Here is a 23,336-nt window from a genome sequence, read left to right on the forward strand (position 1 = left end):
AGTACAATTTGTTTTGTATGACTGCGTGGTATGTGAATATATCTCAATAAAATGATGATTTAAAAAAAAAAAAAAAAAAAAAGCAAACAAGAAAAATCAAGAGAGCTACACGAAAGTAAAAGCAACTTAATTCAATGCAGGGAAAGGAGAGGAGATTGCAGAGAGCTTAAGGACCAAAAATAGGAGGTTCAGGATGTTTCTAAAATTAACACTTATGACACAACTGTAAATATTATTTTTAAATGGCAGAATAAAACTACTTATATCTTAATTATATCTTAGAAACATAATTCTTTAATTTACCTGAGTTTCTCAGATTAACAAAGGCATCATGTACCATATTCCAGTATAATGAAGAGAAAAAGAGGAAAAAAAGAAATTTACTTTTTATTTGCATACTTGCTATATGCAAAGCACATTAGCATATACATCCCCTCATCATAAACCTGCAAAATATTAGTATCCCCTTTTCACAGAAGAAGAAACTGAAACTCAGGAGGATAAAAAGCCTGCACAAAGTCATAAAACTTCTCAATAGTGGGATTTAAGCATGACCCTAAAATCCATACTTTTGCACTATATTTCACATGCCTTTATAAAATTTCTTCTCTGTTCTCAGTGTTATGTTACGACACATTAAATAAAAGCAAATTAAGTGACAGTAGTTGAAGCAAAAAGTCACAGCTGGAAGCAAGAGAAGCAAAATGCCATATTAAAGTATCTAATACACAAACGTGTAGAACAATTTAATGGAGTTACCAATAACCTATAGACTGCAACAGTCTCAGAAGGCAATTCAATAACACAGTACAAATGCACACAAAGATTTCTAAATTATGTGACACCAAATCATCTCAGTTAAAGCAAGTTTGGAGAACTCAAGATAATACAATTTTTTTTGACCCTTTGTTTTTTCATCGTAAAGTGAGAATAATAATAGTGCTTATCTCACAGGGTTGACATAAGGATTAAATGAATACAAAAATCACTTAGACTAAGTGCCTGACGTGGAGCAAATGTTCAACAGACATCAGCTATTAAATTTATTAATTTCTTCAAAGTGCATTTTTAAGAAATATTACATTAGTCTGTTAGGTAAAAGAGACATTACTATACTCTGATTGATATAAAACAGATATTTAATTGGAGAGATTGAATGGGAGAGAAGAGGGGTAAAAGAGAGACCATTAAAAATGAGTACATACAATGAGAGACGAGAGGTGGTAAGCCACCACGTCACTCACGTCCATCAATAGCTATCTCGTCATATTATAATCATTGTATATAAATTTACCTTTCCCATAGATTGGGAAGCACTTTGGGGGCAGGGGCTTATTTTTATATTATCACCACCTAATATAGTGCCTTCAGCATGGTAGATACTAAATAAATGCATAATTAAATAATAAGCGGGGGGAGGCTTAGTAAGCTTTGAGATCTGTACTGGAAGTACCTGATTTTATCATGTCCTAAATGAGCTGGGGGCAGAGTCAGTAAAGACTTACTATCATTTTTCATTTAACTTATTATCAATATTCTACTCCCCTATTGTTTCTAAACTGGAAAACAAATTTCAAAAAGCAATGTTTAGTTTGGCAATTCCTCAGAAAACTAAATATCAATTTGCCTTATGAGCCAGCAATTCCACTACTCAGTATATACCCAGAAGATCTGAAAGCAGTGACACGCACAGACATTTGCACACTGATGTTCACAGCAGCATTATTCACAACTGCCAAAAGATGGAAACATTTGAAGTGTCCATCAACAGAAGAGTGGATAAACAAAATGTGGTATATACAAATGATGGAATATTATGCAGCAGTAAGAAGGAATGAGGTCCTGAAGTATGCGACAACATGGATGAACCTTGAAGACATAATGCTGAGTAAAATAAGCCAGACACAAAAGGATACAGCATAATTTCACTAATATGAACCACCTAGAAAATGTAAACTCAGAGTCTTAATATGTAGACTATAGACGACCTTGAGAAAGACAGAAGCTAGAGATGGGGGAGTGGTTACCTAATATGTAAAGATTTGTTAACAAGGTGGATCTTAAATGTTTGGGAATGGATAGAGGTGATGATAGTTTATTATTGGGATTATAAGTAATAATGTCTACTGAAGGTGAATACGATTGAAAGGGATTGTCTAAAGTCGTGTATGTCACCATTTAACACTACAAATATAAATAAGTTCTGGCATGAAATACTTCAAATGTATGACACTGGTACAAAGAGTTAATAACAGAGTGGTATATGGGAAAAGTTACCCATTGCATGCTATGGACTATATTTAACAGCAATCCCTTACTAATATCACACCAGTACTAGGGGTAAATAATTGGGGGGGGGAGGGATAAATGATATGGGGTGTTTTAGGTTTTCTTTTATGTATGGCTGTGTATATCTGCTATTTTCCTGTAAATGTGAAGCTAAGCCTACTTATAAACATGCCTAAGAGTCACCCCCAGAGAACCTATTTTGTTGCTCAGATGTGGCCTCCCTCTCTCTAAGCCAAACTTGGCAAATAAACTCAATACCCTCCTCCCTACGTGGGACATGACTTTCAGGGATATAAGTCTCCCTGGCAATGTTGGACATGACTCCCAGGGATGAGCCTGGCCCTGGCATTATGGGATTGAGAATGGTAACAAAATAAGGTTTCAGTGGCTAAGAGATTTCAAATAGAACTGAGAGGTCATTCCAGAGGTTAGCGAGCCCCAGGCAGATATTACAAATTGTCACGGTGTGTTAAGCCCCAACCAACAGTATTCCTGAAAACCCTAAAGAAAACCCAGGGCTCTATCTAAGACTTTATAAAAGTTTTATTTATTAAGTTTATTTTCCAGAAACTGAAAACCTCCAGATTGTTCCTATGCCAGATAAGCCTTGAAGCATAGAGGTATCAGTCTCTCCCAGAACATCAACCAGTTGCATCTGCCTACCCCATAATGTCATCACCCTTTTGTACTGACCTCCAGCACCAAAGTAAGCATATTTTGGGACAACTGTCCAACCCTAAACCCCCTTGTCTGGGGCCACCCTTACCCTAGTCCCTGTAAAGCAGCCAGCCTAGGCAAACACATGACAATGCCCCCTCCCTCACAGATGTTTGTTACAGGGATCACCCCCTGTAGTGGGTTGAATGGCGACCTCCAAAAAGGTATATCCGTGACCTAACCCCCAGGAAATTGCTCAAAAAAGGGTTTGCAGATGGTAATTAAAAATATCAAGATGAAATCATGCTGGATTACTCTAAATAGGCCCTAAATCCAATAACAACAGCCAGAAGAAGACACAGAGGAGAAGCCCATGTAAAAAAACAGGCAGAGATTGTCACACAACCCCAAACCAAGGAACACTTGAAAATGGAAAATGGAAGAGGCAAAGAATGGATTCACCACTAGAGCCTGCAGAGCGAGCATGGATGATGCCTTGATTTCAAACTTCTGGCCTACAGAGCTGTAAGAAAATAAATTTCTGTTGTTTTAAGCCACCAAGTTTGTGGTAATTTGTTATAGTAATCCTAAGAAACCAATACATTCCCAATTCAAACAAGATAGGTCAAATCCAATTCTTCTTCAAGAATTTGTCAAGTTCGGAAACAAAGCCTAAGTAGAGAGATCATGTATCATCAAGTCTGGAGACAGCATCACAGCAAGCCAAAGTCACATTTAAGCTGAAGCCTATGGGGAAGAAGCCATGAGAAAACAGAGAAAGCCAGTCTATATGGGAGAGAAAGAAGTAGGGCCAGGGCTAGAGTGAGGCAAGGGAGATGTGCCTCCAAAGCAAGATTTCAGTGGGTGCCAAAAAAACTCAGTAATGTACAATACTTTAAAAAATAAAATTAATGTCCTGGAATGAAGCAGAGGCAAAGAAAGACAAGAGAGCCCATGCAAGCCATAGACAAAGGGGAGAGGACAGGGGGCTTTCTAGGTGCTTGCTCTGTGTTCCAGCTGTAGCTCATTTCAAGATCAATCTCCTTAAAATAACAACCCCCACCACAACCCCCAAGCCTGCCACTATTCTACTAAGCCACCTTAAATGGGTTTGTGTTCCCTGGAACTAAGAACTTTCACTAAAACACTCTATTTGGGAAAATGAGTCATACACATAAAGCTACTTAAAAACAAAAAACAAGGCAATATACAATTAACTGCCAAAAGGAAGGTACTGGCAGTTAGCCCTACAGAGGTTCAGAGATCACTGTAGGTGGTCAGGGCAGGACAGATTCAGCTAGAGAGCAGGGAGGAGGAGAAGTATACACTAAGAAATGAGATCAAAGCACAACCTAAAAATGGGGGTTGGGAGGGGATCCATGGAAAGGATATTATAGCCAAAGAAGTAAATACATCCCCATGCTTTTCTGCCTCCAGCCTTGGGTCACACTGTTCATTATATATATCCTTTTTCCCTTTTCTCATGATGAAATCCTTGCACATGCTTCAGGGTCCAAAGCAAACTACGTGGCTTTCAAGAGGCTTTCCTGGTACCCTACACAAAAGGAGTTACAAGCCAGACTAAGACTTTGGCAAAGGGAAAAAAAAGGAAGAAAAAAGGCTACGGCTTCTTCTAAGGCAGAGTGAAGACCAAGAGGCTGAATGCTGAACAGAGCTATCCTCTGGCGGAGAGCAAACTCAGAAGTTCACTTGGGGTGTCGTCCCATATCTTGGTAGAGTAGGAAATGAGATCATCTGACAAGAAGTAATGCTCAAGAAGAGTGGCAAAGGAAAAGCAGCTGTTGAGGGTTTGCTGATGATTAGCAGAAGGGCCTGGCTGTACTGAAGGCCTCACAGAGATGAAACTATTGAGAATACATCGTGGAACACTTGTGTTTGGTTCTGTGATTTTCTCCAATAAACTTCAGATCCTTGGGATAAAGCAGCAAAACAGAGGGAGAAGGGGAGAGTATGACTCTGACATAACCACATACTTATTGATATTTCCCATTTGAATCAGCTTTTTCCCCCTCTCAGGCATATTGAGGAATATGCCTCAAGGCATACTGAGGAAGCAAAAGAAAAAAAATATTTCTTAAAGAATACTGATTTGGGTAATATTAATACACCTCAAAGGAAAATAAATTTTGGAATGGTATCAAATCTCACCATGCCTGCCTCAGGGTAAGGGCTGCATGAATGTAGGCCACACTTACAACGCATACATTGAGGGGCCTCTTTCCCTTCTACTGGCATGCATAGGGAGGGACTATTCCTTAACAACTCCTCATTAAAGTTATAACGCCACCCCCAGGGAAGCAAAATATTTTGTTGGTTATAATTTTCCATATGAAACCCCCTACTTTATAATAATTACTTATTAATATCCTGCTCAAAGGGATTGGTATACAATAGGTTAAGGAACTACAAAATTTCACTTGCGTGTGTGTGCGTGTGTGTGCGTGTGTCTATCTATATACACATATACATATTTATCAAACAATTTCTACTGGTTAAAAGAAACTTAACTTAAATAGCTCCAGGAAGTGTTTTAAAAATTAGGAGAATACACTTTAAATCAATTCAACTTGTCATCCATGTTCTCATTCACTCTTTTCCACTTAACCCTTGTTTTCTCCCCAGTTTACTATATTTTCATACATTTTCTCACACACTTTGGGAACTGTTCACTTGCATTTACTTGTAGTAGCGTTAGTGCTTAGATATGCACGAAACTGTAAAGGGCTAGTTTGTCAGTTTGTCCATGTATAAGAAATGTATAAGAAATGTCCAGAATAGGCAAACCCATAGGCAGAAAGTAGATTACTGGTTGCCAAGGGCTGGGGAGATGGGGGAAAATTAGTGACTGCTAATGGGTATTGGGTTTCTTTTTGGGGTGATGACAATGTTGTAAAATTGATTGCGGTGATGGTTGCACAATTCTGTGAATATACTAAAAATCCACTGACTTGTACAAGGTGAATTTTATGATATGTGAATTTTATCTCAATAAAATTGTTACATATATTTTTAAGAGTATAAGGGAATCAAAGTTGTCCTGATTTTCATAGAAGGGTAACTATGTCTTTGAAAATCTTAGCTGTTTTCTCCTTCTATTTTAATTAAGTTTGGGGATTCAAAACTACCCACAGGTAATTCTCCATGTCTTCTCCATCTTCAGCCTTGTTTGTCTTTACTAACAAGTAACAAGGGTGACCCACATATGGGAGACAGCATTCACTAATTAAAATTCAATCTCTGAACACAAAATAACATGCAAACTATGGTTAAAACCTTATAAAAATATGTACATGGATGATCAAAGCCTGAAAGAAATGAAGAAAAATGGAAATAGTTATATTAGAATAATGACATTGGGATAATGGTCTTTTAAAAATAATGCTTTCTGTAAACATTATGCTAAGTGAAATGAGCCAGACACAAAAGGATAAAAACTGTATGATTCCACTTAAAGAAGTATCTAGAATAAACAAATTCATAGACTCAGAAAATAGATTAGAGGTTACTAGGGGCCGAGGAGGGTTGGGGAGGTGGAACGGGCAGTTATTGCTAATGGGTACAAAGTTTCTGTCTGGGGCGATGAAAAGATTTTGGTAACGGAAGATGGTGATGGTAGCACAACATTATAAATGTAATTAATACCACTAAATTGTACACTTAAAAATGATTAAAGTGGCAAATTTCAAGTTATATATCTGTTGTCACAATAAAAATAATATCATTTTTATTGTTTTATCAATAAATAAAACATGGAAGAAAAAAATTACCAACCTGTCTGTTAGAAACTGTTCCGAGGTAAATCCAGGAATTATGTTTCACAAAGGGTTGGAATGGTAACGTGGAGTAGAATTATGGAAACTAAAACCCACGGGTTAAAAACATTTACATCTATTTGGATGAAGTCAATAAACAAGAAAACATTAAACTCCCTATAGGATTGCTCTATTAAAATTCTAGGTGATCTCTCCGGGCTTGAATTGCATTCCTTCTTCCCAACATCTGCCTGGCCTATGGACAGGGTGCAAATGCTACTGAAATGAGGTTGCCTCTATTAACCCACAGAAAAGCCTTTATTTAAAATTCAAATTCATAATCAGCCTTCCTTCAACAGGAAATATATTGCTACCAGCCCCAGATCAAACTCAGTTTAGTCCCAGCCTAGAAGAGATACATAAAAGTTTGTTGTGTTGTTGTTGTTTTAATCCAGAGCCTATTCTTAAGAAGCTGACAATATAAGCACAACTAAGACACAAAGTTGCTTGATTTTTAACCAAGGTGCCAAGTCAATCCAATGGGGAAAGTTGTTTTAACCCATTTTGCTGGAACAATTAGATACCTGTATGGGGGAAAAAATGAACCTCAGCCTATGTCACTCAATAATACAAAAATTAATTGAAGATGGATCACAAACCTAGATGTAAAACCTAAAAAAAGCTCTTAGAAGAAAACAGAGAATATCTTTGCAAAGATCTAGGCAAAAATTTCTTGACCAGGATACAAAAAACACTAACCATAAAATTAAAAATTGATAAAAATGGACTGCATGAAAATTAAAAAATTTATTCATCATTAAGAAAATAAACAGAAAAGCCAGAGACTGGGTAAAAGACATGGCTAACACCTATCTGACAAAGGAATTGTACACAGAATGTATAAAGAACACCTCCTAATGATATTAAAGAGACAACTCAATGAAAATAGGCAAAAGCCTTGAACAGATATTTCACAAAAGAAGATACAGTAATAGCCAATTAACAAAGGAAAAAGCACTAACATGCTTAATCACCAGAAAAGGCAAATTAAAACCACAGTGAGATACCATTTTACATCCTCTACTATGGCTAAAAAAAAAAAAAAAAAATGACAGCACTAAAAATATGAAGCAACTGGAATGCATACATAGAACCCACTCTGGGGAACTGTTTGGCAGTATATGACAAAGTTAAACCCTGTGACTCAGTAATTCCACTGCTAGGCATTTATCAAGAGAAATGAAGACGTATGTCCACAAAAGACTTGTACAAGAATGTTCATAGCAACCTTATTCATAATAGCCAAAACCTAGAAATAACCCAAATGTTCACCATGAGGAAAACAGATAAGCAAATTAGGGTACATTCATATAACAGAATACTATTCAGCAATTAAAAAAAAAAAAAGAAACCACTGACATGTGCAGTTATACAGATGAGTCTCAAAAACACTGTTAAGCAAAAGAAGCCAGGCACAAAAGTGGATACTGTATGCTTTCATTTATGTGATGTCCAAGACGAGGCAAAACATATCTATAGTCAAGGCAAAACAAATCTATAGTGATAGAAGTTAGAAAGTAGTTGCCTTTAGAGGAGGGTGGGTGAAGGAAATGCCTAGAAAGGGGCACGAGGAAACTTTCTGAGGTGATAAAATGTTTTCCATCTTGTTTTGGTGGTAATGACACTGCGTATAAGATGGTCAGAACTCCTTGAACTGGACATGTAAGATCTGTGCATTTTATTGAATATTAATTAAACCTCAGTGAAAAAAATACAAAGTAGATCTCTGTTGCAAGACAGGTTAATGAGTTTGTGTCAAATCAATTTCCAGAGTATCACACATGTATTCTTCAATTATTTGCAACCTTGGATTATCTATACCTCTATTCCTTCATTACTATAAATAATAGATTACAGATACATATAGATAGATACAAGTATTTATGTTCACATATTTTTCACAAGCAGCAAATTGAATTTGATTCTTCACAATTTCAATATGTACCTAACAGACTCTTAGAGGTTCAACAGAATTTTCTGTTTTCTGTCCCATTTTCCTTTCAATCTGATTTTATATTTGTGGTTTTAAAGGATCTGAGAAGAAATAAAGCATGTAAATCAAGTGTCACCAATGAAGGTCAATAACTGGAGGATAATACTGCTTCAGCCAATACTACAGCCTAGAGAATAATTCCCTGAATTATTCTTATCATGAGAGAGCCATACACTTTTAAATTTAAGGAGACATGGCAAATTAGTCTGCCAGCTAATTTGATTTTTAAAAGGTACTGATAACTCAGTCTAAATAACAATAGCAGTGTACATCAGACCCTCACCTGGAAACCTACTGAGCTCCTTTTCCCTTCACTGTTTTACTGGATTCTCCTGCCTCCCTTCATCTTCATCCTTTTTCCTCCCTCTCTTGGTCTCTATCCAGGTATACTTACAACCCCACTGCCTCTCACCCTCCCTATGACACTGCTCATATCTAATTGAGTTTCATGTACCCAGCCCACACCTGATTCCAAATAAAATAAATTTACAAAGTTGTACTGTACTGTATGTATACATGTCACATACACTCAAACAATATATAGAGTATAGCCTGAGGGGACAGAGATGACCAGTGAGTGGGAAAAAAATGACTTCATTTGTTCCCCACCCCCACAAAGGGGAAAGATTGCTTCCTCTTAAATCCTAACACATGAGTCTATTCCCTACAGATAGCTCTTACAGAGAGCTCTGCACTTGAAACAAGTACACATGCCTCATCTCCTCAAAGAGAGGACACTCCCAGACAAAAACCGTATCTTGTATGTGTGTATTCACCCCAAGCCTAATACAGTGCCTTAGACAGGATGGATCAAAACACATACTTTAATCGCTGAATTACCAAATTAATGGGAATGCAAACAATTGAAGGTGGAAAAGGGGGAGAGAAAAAAAGCCACCAGGAGAAAAACGCAGAGAGAAAGGGAAGGAAAGAGAAAAAAAGAAAAGGAGAAAGAACTGAGAAAAAACATATTGTAAAGGCAGTTATTTTTGACAGAGTGAATAAAATTAGAATATTTTTTAAAATTAAGTTGGAAAAAGCCATCAATATGCATTTAATATCAGAGCTATAGCACAGGTCTTTAAATTGTCACTATAAACACCTTTAAAATTATCTCCCAACCCTTGCTACTCAAACTGTGGTCTCCAACAGCAACAACAGCAGACATGCCGATTCTTCAAATCTACTGAATCAGAATCTGTTTTAGCAAGCTTCTAGGTGAGTTATGCATGTTAAAGTTTCAAAAGTATGCTCTACACCATGCAGGTCCTTAATGTACTGAACCTGTGTTTTATTTAAATTTATTTTTTATTTAAAAGCCAAGACTTGAAAATCTTTGATCAGAGTAAAACAGATAATTGTTATGGATATACCCTGTACGTATTTAATTTTAGGTGAAGTATTAATCACAGAGTAATCTGACCTGAAAGGTATACCATAAAACTTTGGAATTAGCTCAAAGGAAATTGAGCAGCAGTTGATCAGCAACATTCTCAAGAACAGACATCTTATATTACTCATTTTTCATCTTTCATGCCTAGCACAGGTCTTGGAATGATACACATGACCAATGTTTCCTGAATGAATAAAATAATGATTTTTTTAAAAAAAATCAAAGATATGTAAGGCTAGAAAAAATTTGGGGTCAGCTGGTCCAACAACCTCATATTAAAGATAAGCAAACTAGAAACTCTGAGAGATGCAAAAGCAAGCAAGCTAAAAGAGCTATAATGTATCTGAACTCACATTTTAACTCCTCTTTTGTTCCTTTCATAGGATTGTGTTAGAAAGGGGGTTCTAAGTACCACATCAAAATGATTGTGGGCGCTAAAAGAAGTGATGGAGTAAAAAGTGACTGGAGCTAGAAAGAGACCAGCAAGAGTAAATGAGTCTGGACAAAGTTTATTTTCCAAGCCTAATATAATTTTGACAGGCCAATTAATCAATTTAATGTGCCAAAAAATTAATCTGAAGGATTCTCAGAAAAAGAAACACGAGCTGTATGAAAATGTTACAAACCAATGGAGACCGCACATAACTAATTTAAATCTCCACGGGCTTATTTCCTGTTTAAGTATGACCTCCTGGGATAGGTTTAACTGCAGCATTCATTACCAGATGACTCGGTTCTAAGGGGAGCCAAGTGGCAAGTTGGAAATGCAATTCTTAACTAAAGGGGAAAAAAAAAACAAACCTGCGGCTGTTTCCCATTTCTGTTTGTAATCAGAATGCAGGCCTGCAGAGGAAACACACCAACCTCTGGAAGCAAAAATATAACGACCCAGTCACGTCCTCAAAACAAACCTCTACATAAAGACTTCACAGCCGGACCCAGCTGTGCTGCAAGGGAGCCAGGAATTTATTCTAGGAAAAGACAGATCAAAACGGCGAAGGCAAGAGAAGCCAGATTTTAATCACAAAAAGGGTGTGCCCTAAATTTCCTTAAACTTTCAAGAAGGTTTTGAAGCAGTCCTGATGCAGAAACCCTTTTAAGATGATCGTCCCACGAGCCAGCCCTTGGCGGTATAGGAAGGGCGGTGAGCACCGCGAGCTCGCACAGCCGCGGCAGGCATCCGCTCCGGTAGGAAGGGAAGGCGCAGGTCCCCGAACCCGGAGACCATGGGCCCCGGAATGATTCATCAGCAACTCGTGGTTTGCGCGCCTGTACCGGCGGGCCACGCCCTGAGCGCCCCATAATCCCCACCCGAGCATGTTCGTCCCCGAACCAGCCCCCAGCGTGCCCCCGCTGCCCGACGACGACCCGTAGAGAAAGAGACCCGTGCCAGGAGGCTGGAAGGGAGCAACCTCTCCCTCTTCAGCCACCATGGCCGGTGCAGCTCCCTGCCCGCGCCCGCTGAAGACTTCCTGGAAAGCACCGGGTTGAGGTTACCTGCCTGGCGCCCGCTGGGGCCGCGGACCTCCTTCACCGACCCGTTGGGACTGCCGACCGCTTGAAGCTGCTCAATTTCCAGAACGCAACGTTTTTCCGTTGTCTGTGCCCCACGGAGTTGCCGAATCCACCCGCCTCCAGCAAGCCCAACTCGACGGCGCCCTCCGTGAGCCTCTTTCCCTGTCCGCCACGGACGCGCGTGCGCACTCTAGGGTCGCGAGGCATCCTGGGAGTCGTAGTTCGAGCGGCAAGGGCGCGGCTCAAGCACGGACTCTAGTCTTTACAATCGGCAGGACCCGGGGGGGGACTGCGGTGCCAAGCCTTAGCCCATCCTAGGAGGATGCTCCCAACTCGTGGAAATACCTACCCTCGACCCTGTGAGAGCTATAAACAGCAATTAGACGTTCTTTGGTATCATTTTCCCTTTACTTTGACATAGTAAATACGCACACACGACAGGGCTGGGCAAGCAAACCTTGCACCCTTGGTTGCTGATGCAAGGACATGACATTGAACCCTTTAAACTTGTCAGGAAAAACTGATACAAAAGTAAACAAATAAAAGCTAAGGCACAAGAGAGGCTTAAACCAGTCAGAGGGCATGGGGATCCTCCTGGTTTCCTTAGGAGCTCAGCCAAGGATGATGTTTCAGTGATTGCCTCTATCTTCCCTGGCAATTTTGGTCCCATCGCATCCTTCTATTCCATTCCAGCTTTAAGCTCTCCACCCGGCAGTGAGGCTAGGCTGACGAGGGTGGGAGGGAAAAACAGAAAAAGCAGCTCTAAGTAGGAGACTGGGGCAGATGGGGAGTCTAGAGGTAAAGAGGAGGAAAATGGGAAGGCTTCAGAGGACAGTTCAACGGTGGCCTATGAAATGATTGCCATTTGTGAAGAGATCTGAGGAGAGGAAATAGCGAGCGATGGCCTTCCATTTAGTCATTCACTGGGACTTTTCCTAGTCTGCTCTGCAGAGGTAGATCCACCCTCAGGAGTAGCACTCAGCTCTGATAACACCTTTCAAAAATGTAGCCAAGAAAGAGGACTGAAGTGTCTGCTTCAGATACATTCCAGTTACACCCAGAGTGAGAGAGACAGAATGGCTAAACCTCCCCTGGCATCTACTCCTTCCTCTTAGAGCAGTGAGCACCCTAGGTCAACACCCTGGAATTTCATGCACCAGCAACTGGCACACACTAATCCTAGTAATGAAGATCACTGATGATTTGGGGTTGTTAAGGAAAAACAAACAAACAAACAAAAAACTCCTAAATTGCAAATACTCTTAGAAGACAGACAAAATTAAATCTTGTAACCATTAAGTCTTATTTTCTAGGGCATCTTAGTATGGATCAATTTTTGAATATTCTTGGAGATGACTGCTTGCTGAGAGCAACTTTTCCTACAGAATTCAGTTAAACTAATATTCATTGAATACTTAATACATACCAAGTACTGTGCAGCACTTCACATTATGTCTTTCAATCCTCAAAATAGCCCTACAAAGAAAATTATATTGGTATCCTCCATTTCTACAGATGAGAAAACTAAGACTCAGAAAAGTAACTTGCACAAGGTCACACAGCCTGTAAGCTGGAGATCCAGAAATGAAACCGTTACCCTAACTCAAATTCTGGGGTGATTCCCTCTGCTGATCTGACTGATGTATCTTCTAAATCTCATCAATTTCTTCAAAATTGAATAATCTGTGACCATGTCATAGGTCAACATGAAAAAATAATCTCTAACACAGTCCAGGGAAGATGGTACTCTGACTGGATGAGATAAATATTTTTATTTATTTGATAACTTTATTTTTCATTATAAGTTAATATACAGGTGTTCTGGATTCCCAGCAAATCTCTTGGAAATTTTAGCTACACCCTTGAGGCGTCACCCCTGGGAAATTGAAAAAATGGAATTCCTGAACAAGTGAATCAGAGGACCAAATATTAGACCCATGACCATCAAGATATGATTTATTTTAAGAATGACTTTTCTCTGCAATCTGGCTGCTTTTTTCTTTGCTCTTTAGGCAGAGAGGGCATTTAGTTCAATATCAGACTGATTTAATCTGTGGTTCTTTTCCTTTCTGAGATTCTAATATGGGGTGTTCGACACGGATTTCATATATTTTCCCTTTTAACTATTCATTTTAAGTTTTTCTGAACAAATGTCTGCATCATATTTTAGTTCCCTTTTTCTACAATAATCTGGTAATAGATTTTTTATTTCTTTCATCAGACAAATGCTATCTAATTGTAATCACAGGCTTACAAACCCAAATCTCCTAAATCAGTGTATATTAAATATCAAATATGAGACCATAGGAGTTAAGAATAACATCCTAGTGTTAGATAACACTTTAAGAAATAGAGCTTTTCTCACTGCTTCCACTCCTCTTGCTACAATCTATTCTCTATATTGGCAGCCAGGATGATCTTTTTAAAACAAATTAGATCATGTCACTCTCCTGCTCCAAACTCCTCATGGCTTCCCATAACACTTAGAATAAAATCCAAAGTTACCACCGGCTACAAATCCTTACATGACTATTTTACTTCCTACTACTCTTTCTCTTATTCTGCTCCAGTCACACTGGCCTCCTTGTGGCTTCTCAATCATGCCAAATATACCTCCACTTCAGGGTCTTTGCACTGACACAGGAGAATGCTTTTCTTCCAGATACTCATGACTCAAGCCATCATTTGAATGAGGATTCTGCTCAGATGTCATCTCTGAGAGGCCTTCTCTGATCACCTTACCCTATCATTCTCCCCTTTCCTTACTTTGTCTTTATAGCACTTATCACTACCTAACATCATATTTCTTGTATACTTAGTGTAAGCTCAATTAATACTTCACTTACCCACCCCCAGGTCCCCAGCATCCAGAATAGTGTCTTGACACATAGTAGGTATTCAATAAACATTTGTAAATAAAAGAATGTTGAATCCTTCTCTTCCATCCTGCTCTCATCTTGGGGTACAGAACCAGAAGGGTTCAGCTGTAAATGCCAGTCATGACTTGATGCCCATATAAAATGAGCTGTGAGAGGGTTGGCTACACAGGACAACAAGACTCAGTGAAACTCATCCTGAAATGGAGACAAAACTCTCCTTTTGAAGGACTATACATTATGGGTTGCACTTATTATAGTAGAAAAAACAATTCTTGAAGGGAAAAAAAAAGTTAAAAAAAAACCTGGAAAATTATATCTACATAAATAAGTGGAAAGGTAAATCCACTAAATGCCTGTGGTAGATTGAAATATTGTTCCCAAATATTTGCTGTCCTCTTCCCTGTGAGAGGAACGAGGAACAAACAGCCCTACCCATTGCTATGTGACGTGCAGTGCCCTCCCTGTAGATGTTTTCAGGCTTGACCATGACCTTGTGAAGGACTATGCCTTCTTTCTTCAGACAAATGTTATTGTAACCACAAGGCTTACAAATAAGAATCTTGCTTTGGCCAATGAAATGTGAGTGGAAATGACAAGATAGTTCTGAGACGGAGCTTTAAGAATCATTGTTGTTTCCCACTTGCTCTTCCCCTTTGCCAAGAGAATGGCTTGTCTCAATGGAGGCTGTGCCTGCTGCTTGAGTCTTAAATGAGAAGCCCATGGGTCAGAGCCTCAGCCAACCACAGAAGCTGACATGTAATGCAAAAGAAATAAACTGAAATTTTGGATTGTTGGTGTAGATTTACCTAGTAAAGCTGACTATTACAGTGCCTATTCATTTAAAGATGGTCCTCTGAAACAGAAGGGGTTTGGCATACTGCTTACATTTGACCCCACCTTAAGGAATGGAAAATAGCACATATTAAAGAGAAGAAGTCTGAGACTGTTAGATAAAACAGTGGCTAAAGGAAGAGTAAGGCTCCTGTTAGTTTTCAGGGTTTGGTCAAAGTGAAACTCCAACTCTACTTAATGTATTGCAGCTGTCATTCGTGTTATCTTCAAAGCTTCCAGCCAGAGTAACCCATAAAATACGTCACACTGAATCATCATATGCACATCAATACCACAGGCAAATTTCTTGTTATCAAAGGGTTCCTTTAGGAAATAGCTTTCTTGGCATACTTAAGCATTTAATAACAACAACATTTTATAGGAGAGCTGAGAAAACTTAAACTAAAGACATAATCTTGAAACTAAAATATATGGATTTCATTCTGGGAGCATGAAGTTGATTAAAGCAGTGGGAGGTAGGAATTAAAGAAGACAAACACCATGGCCGGGGGCATACAATTTTATAGAAGGGATTCAAGCAAACTCTTTGGCCTGAAATGCTTCCCTATCACTCCATCTCTGCTTGCTAGAAGCCTCCTCATGTTTCACTGTTCATTTTAAATGCCTATTCCTCACTCAAACTTCCCTAATGCCGTCAGCTGGAATTAATTTTGCCTTTTCCCATTTTTCATACCACATTTTGCTTCCATTGGAGGTGTACTGAAAACACGTTTAGCCAAATGCCATAGGGCTGAGAATTAAAATCATTCTTCCACTGAAGCCAAGGTTGATGACAAATATCACTATCAAAGAATAAACTTCTGGGATGCACAAGTAAACCTGAAATTTTTTCCAAAAATTTTCATTATTATTTTAGTGCTCTTCTTATTAAAAATGTTAGTGCTAAAATTGTGACGTTTAATACTTTAGTATAGAAACAATTTCCCAGCATGGTTAGCTGTTAGACTCTGCTATCATCACTATAGAAGCAAATTTCAGCTCTGAGTGGAAAAAGAACCACATTCTAAATGGAATTTTAAAACTAAAAATTAAATACAGGTTTTAAAGGCTATTTTCTTTAATTTTATAAGTGCTAGGGTCACCAAGCATTTCTACAAACACCAGAGTTTTGATGTGATATAATTTTTACTTATCCTTTCTTGCACTATTTAGAATTTTATAAACATTTGTTGGCTCAAAAGAATATTCTGTCCTTCCTAAGGTATCTAGCTAATGTACTATCTATTTTGTATTAACCATCAACCTATTTCCTATTTATTTATCTATCTTAAAAGTTCTTAATAATTGTTTTTAATTGGTTTTGAGCATAAAAGCTTTCTGATCAGCAATTTTTGCAGCATTTTACTCATACAAGACTTAAAATACATTTATACTTTGACAAAATTTCAAGAAATAACATGGAGATTTTTCACTCAAGTTATATCTAGAATGCCTGTCTATACCCGAAAATGAATATTCCTACAATAACAAATCTAAATGGCATACTTTGTTCATGTCAGAGACACTGTTGACCAATTAGAGATATGAGTACCTTTTATGAACACATAATCGCCAATCATGCCAAAGTTCATGGATGATGGAAATGGTGTTGAAGTAGATAAAGCAGACACCCAAAGCCAAGGCCAAATAGCGGATTTTGGCCAAATACCAAAACTCTTTCTCTAATGTTGCTTAAGACAGAGTAAGCTTTTCAGCAGGCACATTCCACTTCTTATTGACATCAAGCTTTTAGTCAACTAAAACACAAGTCTCCCACACAGATGACAGTTAAGTCATATTTACCCCATTCTATCTTTTTGTAGTTGGTTTTGGGGTTAAAAGTAGAAAACTTTACTGTTACTTCTATTAAATTTTATTGATCAGATACAGGCTTATACTTCAGCCTGTCAGAATATTTTTGAATCTGTTAAGGTACTTAGTTTCCTGCTGGCTTTTAGAAATCAGTGCTTCACTTCTAAGTGCTTACAATTCCTGAAAATGATAAGACACTTTTCTAAAATTTTGTCCAGGATTGATAAGTTCAGTGGTCTTCAATTTGCAGAACCTACTTCCCCCTTCAGCACACATTTTCAGTCATGCACCTGCCTGATTTTCCTACAACATCTTCCGTCTTAGGTTGGTTGCAACCAGAGCATAGCCTAACGTCATTCAAGCACACATACATCAAATTCCTACTGAGGCTCTGTGATGGATGGGACACTTCGCAGAAGCTGTGGGCAACCGATCATGTTCCCTGACTGGTAGGACTGGGCAGCAGGCTGGTAGCTGGGGCAGATAGGGTGTGGACAGGCATAGAGAAAGGCTGAATTATCAAAGTGAGACAGGGTGGTCCATAACAGAATTAAGTCTAACACACAACAGATCCAAAAGTCAAGGAGTCACTCCAAAAGCCAGACTGCCCAACCCGAAAGAGGTTACCCAGAAAGCACACCAAGTAAAAGAAGGTTGAAGTATCAGAGAATTCATTAGGAGCTGAGCTAAATGAGAGGATGGATTAGGAATAACTCCTGAGTCAGCTCTTCTATCTTGTTTATATTCAATTCTTGAAGTAATGGGGAGGGTCTGTCCCCCAGCAGGGAATGAACGGACAGTGGATATTTAAAAATAAGTAAGATTCAGTACTGTTTAAATTCTTGGCATTGTCAGCATAAAATGGAGAATTTTGTTGGCATTAATTTCCATGGATATTAATTAGATTAGAATTTAGGAAAATAGCTAAGTGCCTTCTATACTCCAAGTGCTGTTCTAAGTGTTTTAGCACTCATCCTCATAAGAGTACTACTCTGAAGTAGTACTATTATTGTTCCTATTTTACAGATGAAGAAACTGAGGTTAGGTAATTTGCATAAGCTCACACAACTAACAGAAGTGGCATTTGAACCCAGGCATGTCTGACCCAAGTCCATACCTGTAAACCCTGTGTGTTACAATTCTATATTCTGAAAAAGAGAATCCTTTAAGCAAAATAATAACTATACTAGTACAAGAGAAGGTTCAAACCTTCTGTACAGAAATTAGAAATTTCTATTAGAAATTAAATTCTATGTAGAAATTAGACATAGGTCCTCTCTGCTTCTCAGGTAGACCTCATTGTTGGTCTAAGAAGTAATGAAATTCACTCGCAGCAAGGTGCAAGGAGTAGAGACAGAGTTCAGTAGGAGGGCAGGAGACGAGCTTTTCCTGTTTTTCCAGAGTCAAACCTTTACAATGTAATTTTATTATTTTTAGTGTTCAGTGTTACAAATTTCCAAAATAGCTAACACACACACACACACACACACACACACACACACACACACACACAATGTAAATCCATAGAATTCAAAGTAAAACATTTAACCCATTGGGTTATCCGTTTTCCTGCTCCCGTTTACTCTAACAAATTGTTTAGCCAAATGTGTACTTTTTGTTTTGATAAGATCTCTTTTCTCCCTCTGGCTATTTCTGGTTGTCTATCTACTTTTCATCTTCCTCATTAACGAGAACACTTTATAGTTCATGCTGCAAATATACTCGTCTAATATAAGAACTTGATACCAATCACTTATTTTAAAGAGACAAAGTATCTAGGTATTTGTCAGATAAAACCAGCCTTTACCTTCACTTTAAAAGGAAAGTTTATTAATTCCCAATGTTCTTTACATTTTCATTAGGAAATTTCATTCCAGACACAAATGAATACATTATATCTTTGAAAGAAGAAATATCTTGATTAATTTAAACAGTTTACATTTACCTTAACATTAGACCTGGTTGGCTAATTCCAACAAGGTCAAAGATTGCACCATATTGGGCCAACTGGGATCCTATCATGGTAAAGGGATTTCACACTCCATACATTTTGCTTTATTACATATTTACGTTCCACATAAAATTAAACTTCACATTTAAAAGGCAAATTCATCTTTAATCCCTTAATGAATGTAATAAATTGTCTACCTTTTATTGAAAAGTTTCAAAACAAAAAATAAAACTGTGGATTTTTCCATAACTGCTTAGCCAAATAAATGTTGCCAGTATAAGTTTACGAAAGTGTTATTTCCTTTGTTCTCTTAAACAATGCAGGTACACATAAAGTCACACATTACAGGCATCTGAACTAGTAAGGTATTACAGATTGGTGGCATGCAAGTATTTTACATTTTTAAATGCAATTATAAATGCTTTTTTGTTTTCCTTGATTAGATGAAACACAATTAAGATAAGGCTTAATTAAAATATCAATATTATTCCATGAATATAGAAGGTATTATTTTTTTTTTGAAAACAACAACAAAAAAAAACACAAAGTAGGAGAGATATGAATTTTAGGTCAGAATAATTTCTTTCGTAACTAAAGATTGTCATTGGCAATGTCTAGTACTGAAAGAAAATTTCCTCAAAGAGCACCTTTTCTATTCATCTTATTTCACCATATAGCCAATTTCCATCTATGCACAGTTAGATCATGCATAGGAAATTTAAAACCTGGGCCACTTTCTCTCAAGTGCTCAGTGCACTTCTGAAGGGCTTTCCTCTGTTACCCAGTTAATACGTGCTCAGAAACACATTCACACCCACACACATTTTAAACAGGTCTCTGAAAAACATGCTGTGTTTGCTGCGCTATTTCCTTCTTTGCATTTCCTCTCTTTCTCCACCAATTTTGAGGAGGAAAATATTAGATATTTTTAAATATTCTTTCAGAAAGGCTGCTCATTTAGAACTATTCTGCAGACTTAGTAAAAAACTCTGAAGAACAAGTAACTGTCTATGGAATGTACAGCTCTAGTCCTCTGAACAAAGCCTTCTGGAGGTTAAACGAAGCTGCCCCGCACGCATCCCTCACCCGCATTCAGAGGCAATGGAAACATTTTAGAATCACAAAATTGTAGTTTTGTTGCTGGAAGGGACTTTAGAGAGCACCTAATCTACTCACTTCATTTTATGGATGAAATGAAGACAAAACAGAGAATCTTGGCCAAAGTCCCACACAGCTAGTTACTGCTGAGTGGGCATCCAAATCAGTATCATTTTCAAAAATATCACATGGTGGCAATGGAGCATAAATCTTGGAGTTAGAAGACAACTGGATTCAATGAATATTTATTAAGCACCTACTATGTACAAGGCACCTTATGAGATGCTACTGAAGATACAAAGACTGAAGAAACACAGTCCCTGCCTCCAAGTGCTTATGAAAGTCCTGTGAGGGCATGCTTCTATACCTTTCTTAGCAGAAAATAATACTGACCAGGGCTAAGGTTGCTGGTGATAACAAGGCAGCTGCTTCCCAGGAGAGCTGATCTCACTCCAGGTGGCAGTTTCTCCCCTTCACTTTCATGAAAATTCTCTGAGCCCTTAGAGCTCCAGTTGACCTCAAGCCTCAGCCTCCCTCAGCCCTGGGTAGCAAAGCCCAACAGGAAGGCAGCAGTGCCCCAGACTCTTCCCTCAATTCTTAATCACTGTGTGCTTCAGCTAAAGGATCCCTGCAAAGGTTCAGGGTACTGTCAAAGTAACCCAGGAAAATGCCCTGCCATACATATCACTAGTATATAACCTCCACCCCCACCCATCAACCACCCTCCTGTCTCTGTGTTGACAGTAAAATAATTCCAGCCTCCTATATCATACCCACACTTCAATTTCCCCATACTTGAAAAAAATGTGGAAGACACAGTTGTTGTTCAGATGAAAATAAAATAGATTTAAGAGGCAGTGGAAACCTTAGTGCTTAGGTAATAATAATGATCTCCCATTTCTGTATAGAGCTTTCCAGTTTATGTAATATTTTCATCCAATTATCTGATTACATTCTCACCAAAGCTCTATGAGGTAGTTAGTGAAGATATTATTCCCATTTTATAGCTGAAGAAACTCAGGCTTAAGAGACTAAGTAGCTTGCCCAAAGTCACCCAGCTAACAAAGTGTGGAGCCAAGTGTCCAGGTTTCTTGACTCCAATCCAGTGCTCTTCCCCTTATAGAGTCTATAATTGGTAGGCAATTTAATGAATTGCCCATGATCATATATATACCTGCTAAGTGTTGATGGTGGGATTAGGATTCAGTCTCCAAATCTGTTAGTATGGTGCCCTTCCACCCTACCAGCAACTAGTAGTTGCTGATGTGCTCAGAATGACTACCATGGAAGATGTCAGAGGAAAGTGTAGTTGGTTGGTTATTATTATTATTTTTTAATGTCTGTCTTCACCCACCCTGAAGTCAACAGTGCATCACAAAAGTGGGATATAATCTCTGGTATATGTACAGACTTCCTAGAAGGGTACCCAGAGTCAGGTCACAAATTTAAAACTTTGAACTCCTCCTCTATCCATCTACTGATTCCTCAGGAAAACAGGAAAGGGGTAAACTGAGCAGAGCTAATCTTAGTTTTGCCATGAATTTCCATCCTCCTGCTCCAACTCCATTAGCCCCTCTACTTTACTAAACTCCTGAACCACAAAATAAAATCCAATCAGATTTAGGGTTGGAGAGCAGGAAAACAATACTATGTTCTTGAGGTTCTGGGCACTTTTCTCTTGGCGGTCTGTTACCAGGAGGCCTAACTGCGTGATTTTCATTAAGTGGACTCAGCCTGATGCTTCCAAGTACTCCCACACTTTTCTTTTGTGTACATCTCAATCCTTTGGCCTTGAGGATGGGGTGGGTGGCAGGGATATATGAAATAAGGAGCAATAAGGGAAGTTTCAGGGGAATTCCTACTGGAAGGCAGAACTAAGACATTTCCTCTTACTTCTCTGCCATTAAAATGAAAATAACTATTCTTACATTGGTGGAAGAGGGAAAGGAAGCTTCAGGATGATGAGTTTAGACCTGGTTCCTGAAACTGTCCCCATGAGTTTAGGTAATATACCATAGAACCCAGTGTTGACAACATACTACCCCTGCCCATTTTTGCTGATGCTATAAATAATTAAACCAAAGATGGTATCCACTTTTCAAAAAGGCACTCACTCTATCCCCTAAACACAGAGACACATAAAATTATATTTTTCCAGGAATTCTTATATTTTCTGTCTCCCTCCCAGTGCCTAGGGGAGGGCTGAGCTCATTGTATCCATGAACAAAGGGGAATATCCACAACTCTTTTGTAAATTCTAGAGGGCTACCTTAAATTTAAAGGTTGCTGACACTTAGTACCAGTTCTAAGTCTGAGTGTCTGAAATGTTCACATGCAGTTATTCAGAGCACACTGGTCTCCCCAGTGCTGATTCCCTGCCAGGAGTCATATTTCCATCTGCAAGAGAAGCAGCTGTTCTTTTTATCTGGTTTGTCAGTCTTCCCTGTAAGGAAGTTGGTTTGAGGAATGTAGGCATTCAGATGATTTCCGAGTTTTTAAATGGAGACGGGCTTTTATTTGAAGATGAACTGCATGCTCCACGATGGGTGAGCTGCACATTCCCCTCCAGGTTAGGGATTCTATCCAACCTGGGCCTGCAGCAACCCCGAGAGGAGCAAGGGAAGAGGGACTAGGAGAAAGCACCTCCCTTCAATCAGTTGTCCAAATGTAGCCAAATACCTCACTGGAGTATTTGGTGATCTGTATGTACAAAATATTTACATCAATGTGCCCTAACAAAAGATGAAAGGAAGGGGCTTAATCACGGTGATGAGTATGACTTCTAGGCTCCTAATATTTATTTCCTAAGAGGCATCTCCTACCCAGGCTGTGAAATGTGGTGGTTGGTGACATAAACTGCAAACTCCAGGTAGTAATTTCACATTTAACCTGGGCCCACAACAACTCTAAAAAAGGGCAAGGGGAGTGGGACTAGGGAGAGAGTGTCTCCCTTCAATCAGTTGTCCAGATGTGACCAAATACCTTGGTAGATGTTTGGCGAGACACACACACACACACACACACACACACACACACACACACACACACACACACACGACATTATTTACATTATGCCCTACAAAGA

At 38.6% G+C, this 23,336-nt stretch overlaps 1 protein-coding gene across 2 annotated transcripts in view; it reads right to left on the minus strand.

Annotated features, from left to right (window-relative positions):
- The window catches only part of TMOD3 (tropomodulin 3), a 143,098-nt gene extending 131,245 nt beyond the window's left edge, over positions 1-11,853 (minus strand). Inside the window, exon 1 of one of the 2 annotated variants that reach the window (XM_037833965.1) lies at positions 11,667-11,853. The gene's annotated coding sequence lies outside the window, so the exon portion shown is untranslated. Of the gene's footprint in view, positions 1-11,662 lie in introns of both variants that reach the window. The other variant, XM_037833964.1, reaches the window with a different exon arrangement.
- Positions 11,854-23,336: the final 11,483 nt, after the last annotated feature.

Source organism: Choloepus didactylus, chromosome 4 (genome assembly GCF_015220235.1).
Source record: "Choloepus didactylus isolate mChoDid1 chromosome 4, mChoDid1.pri, whole genome shotgun sequence".
NCBI classification, from domain to species: Eukaryota; Metazoa; Chordata; class Mammalia; order Pilosa; family Megalonychidae; genus Choloepus; species Choloepus didactylus.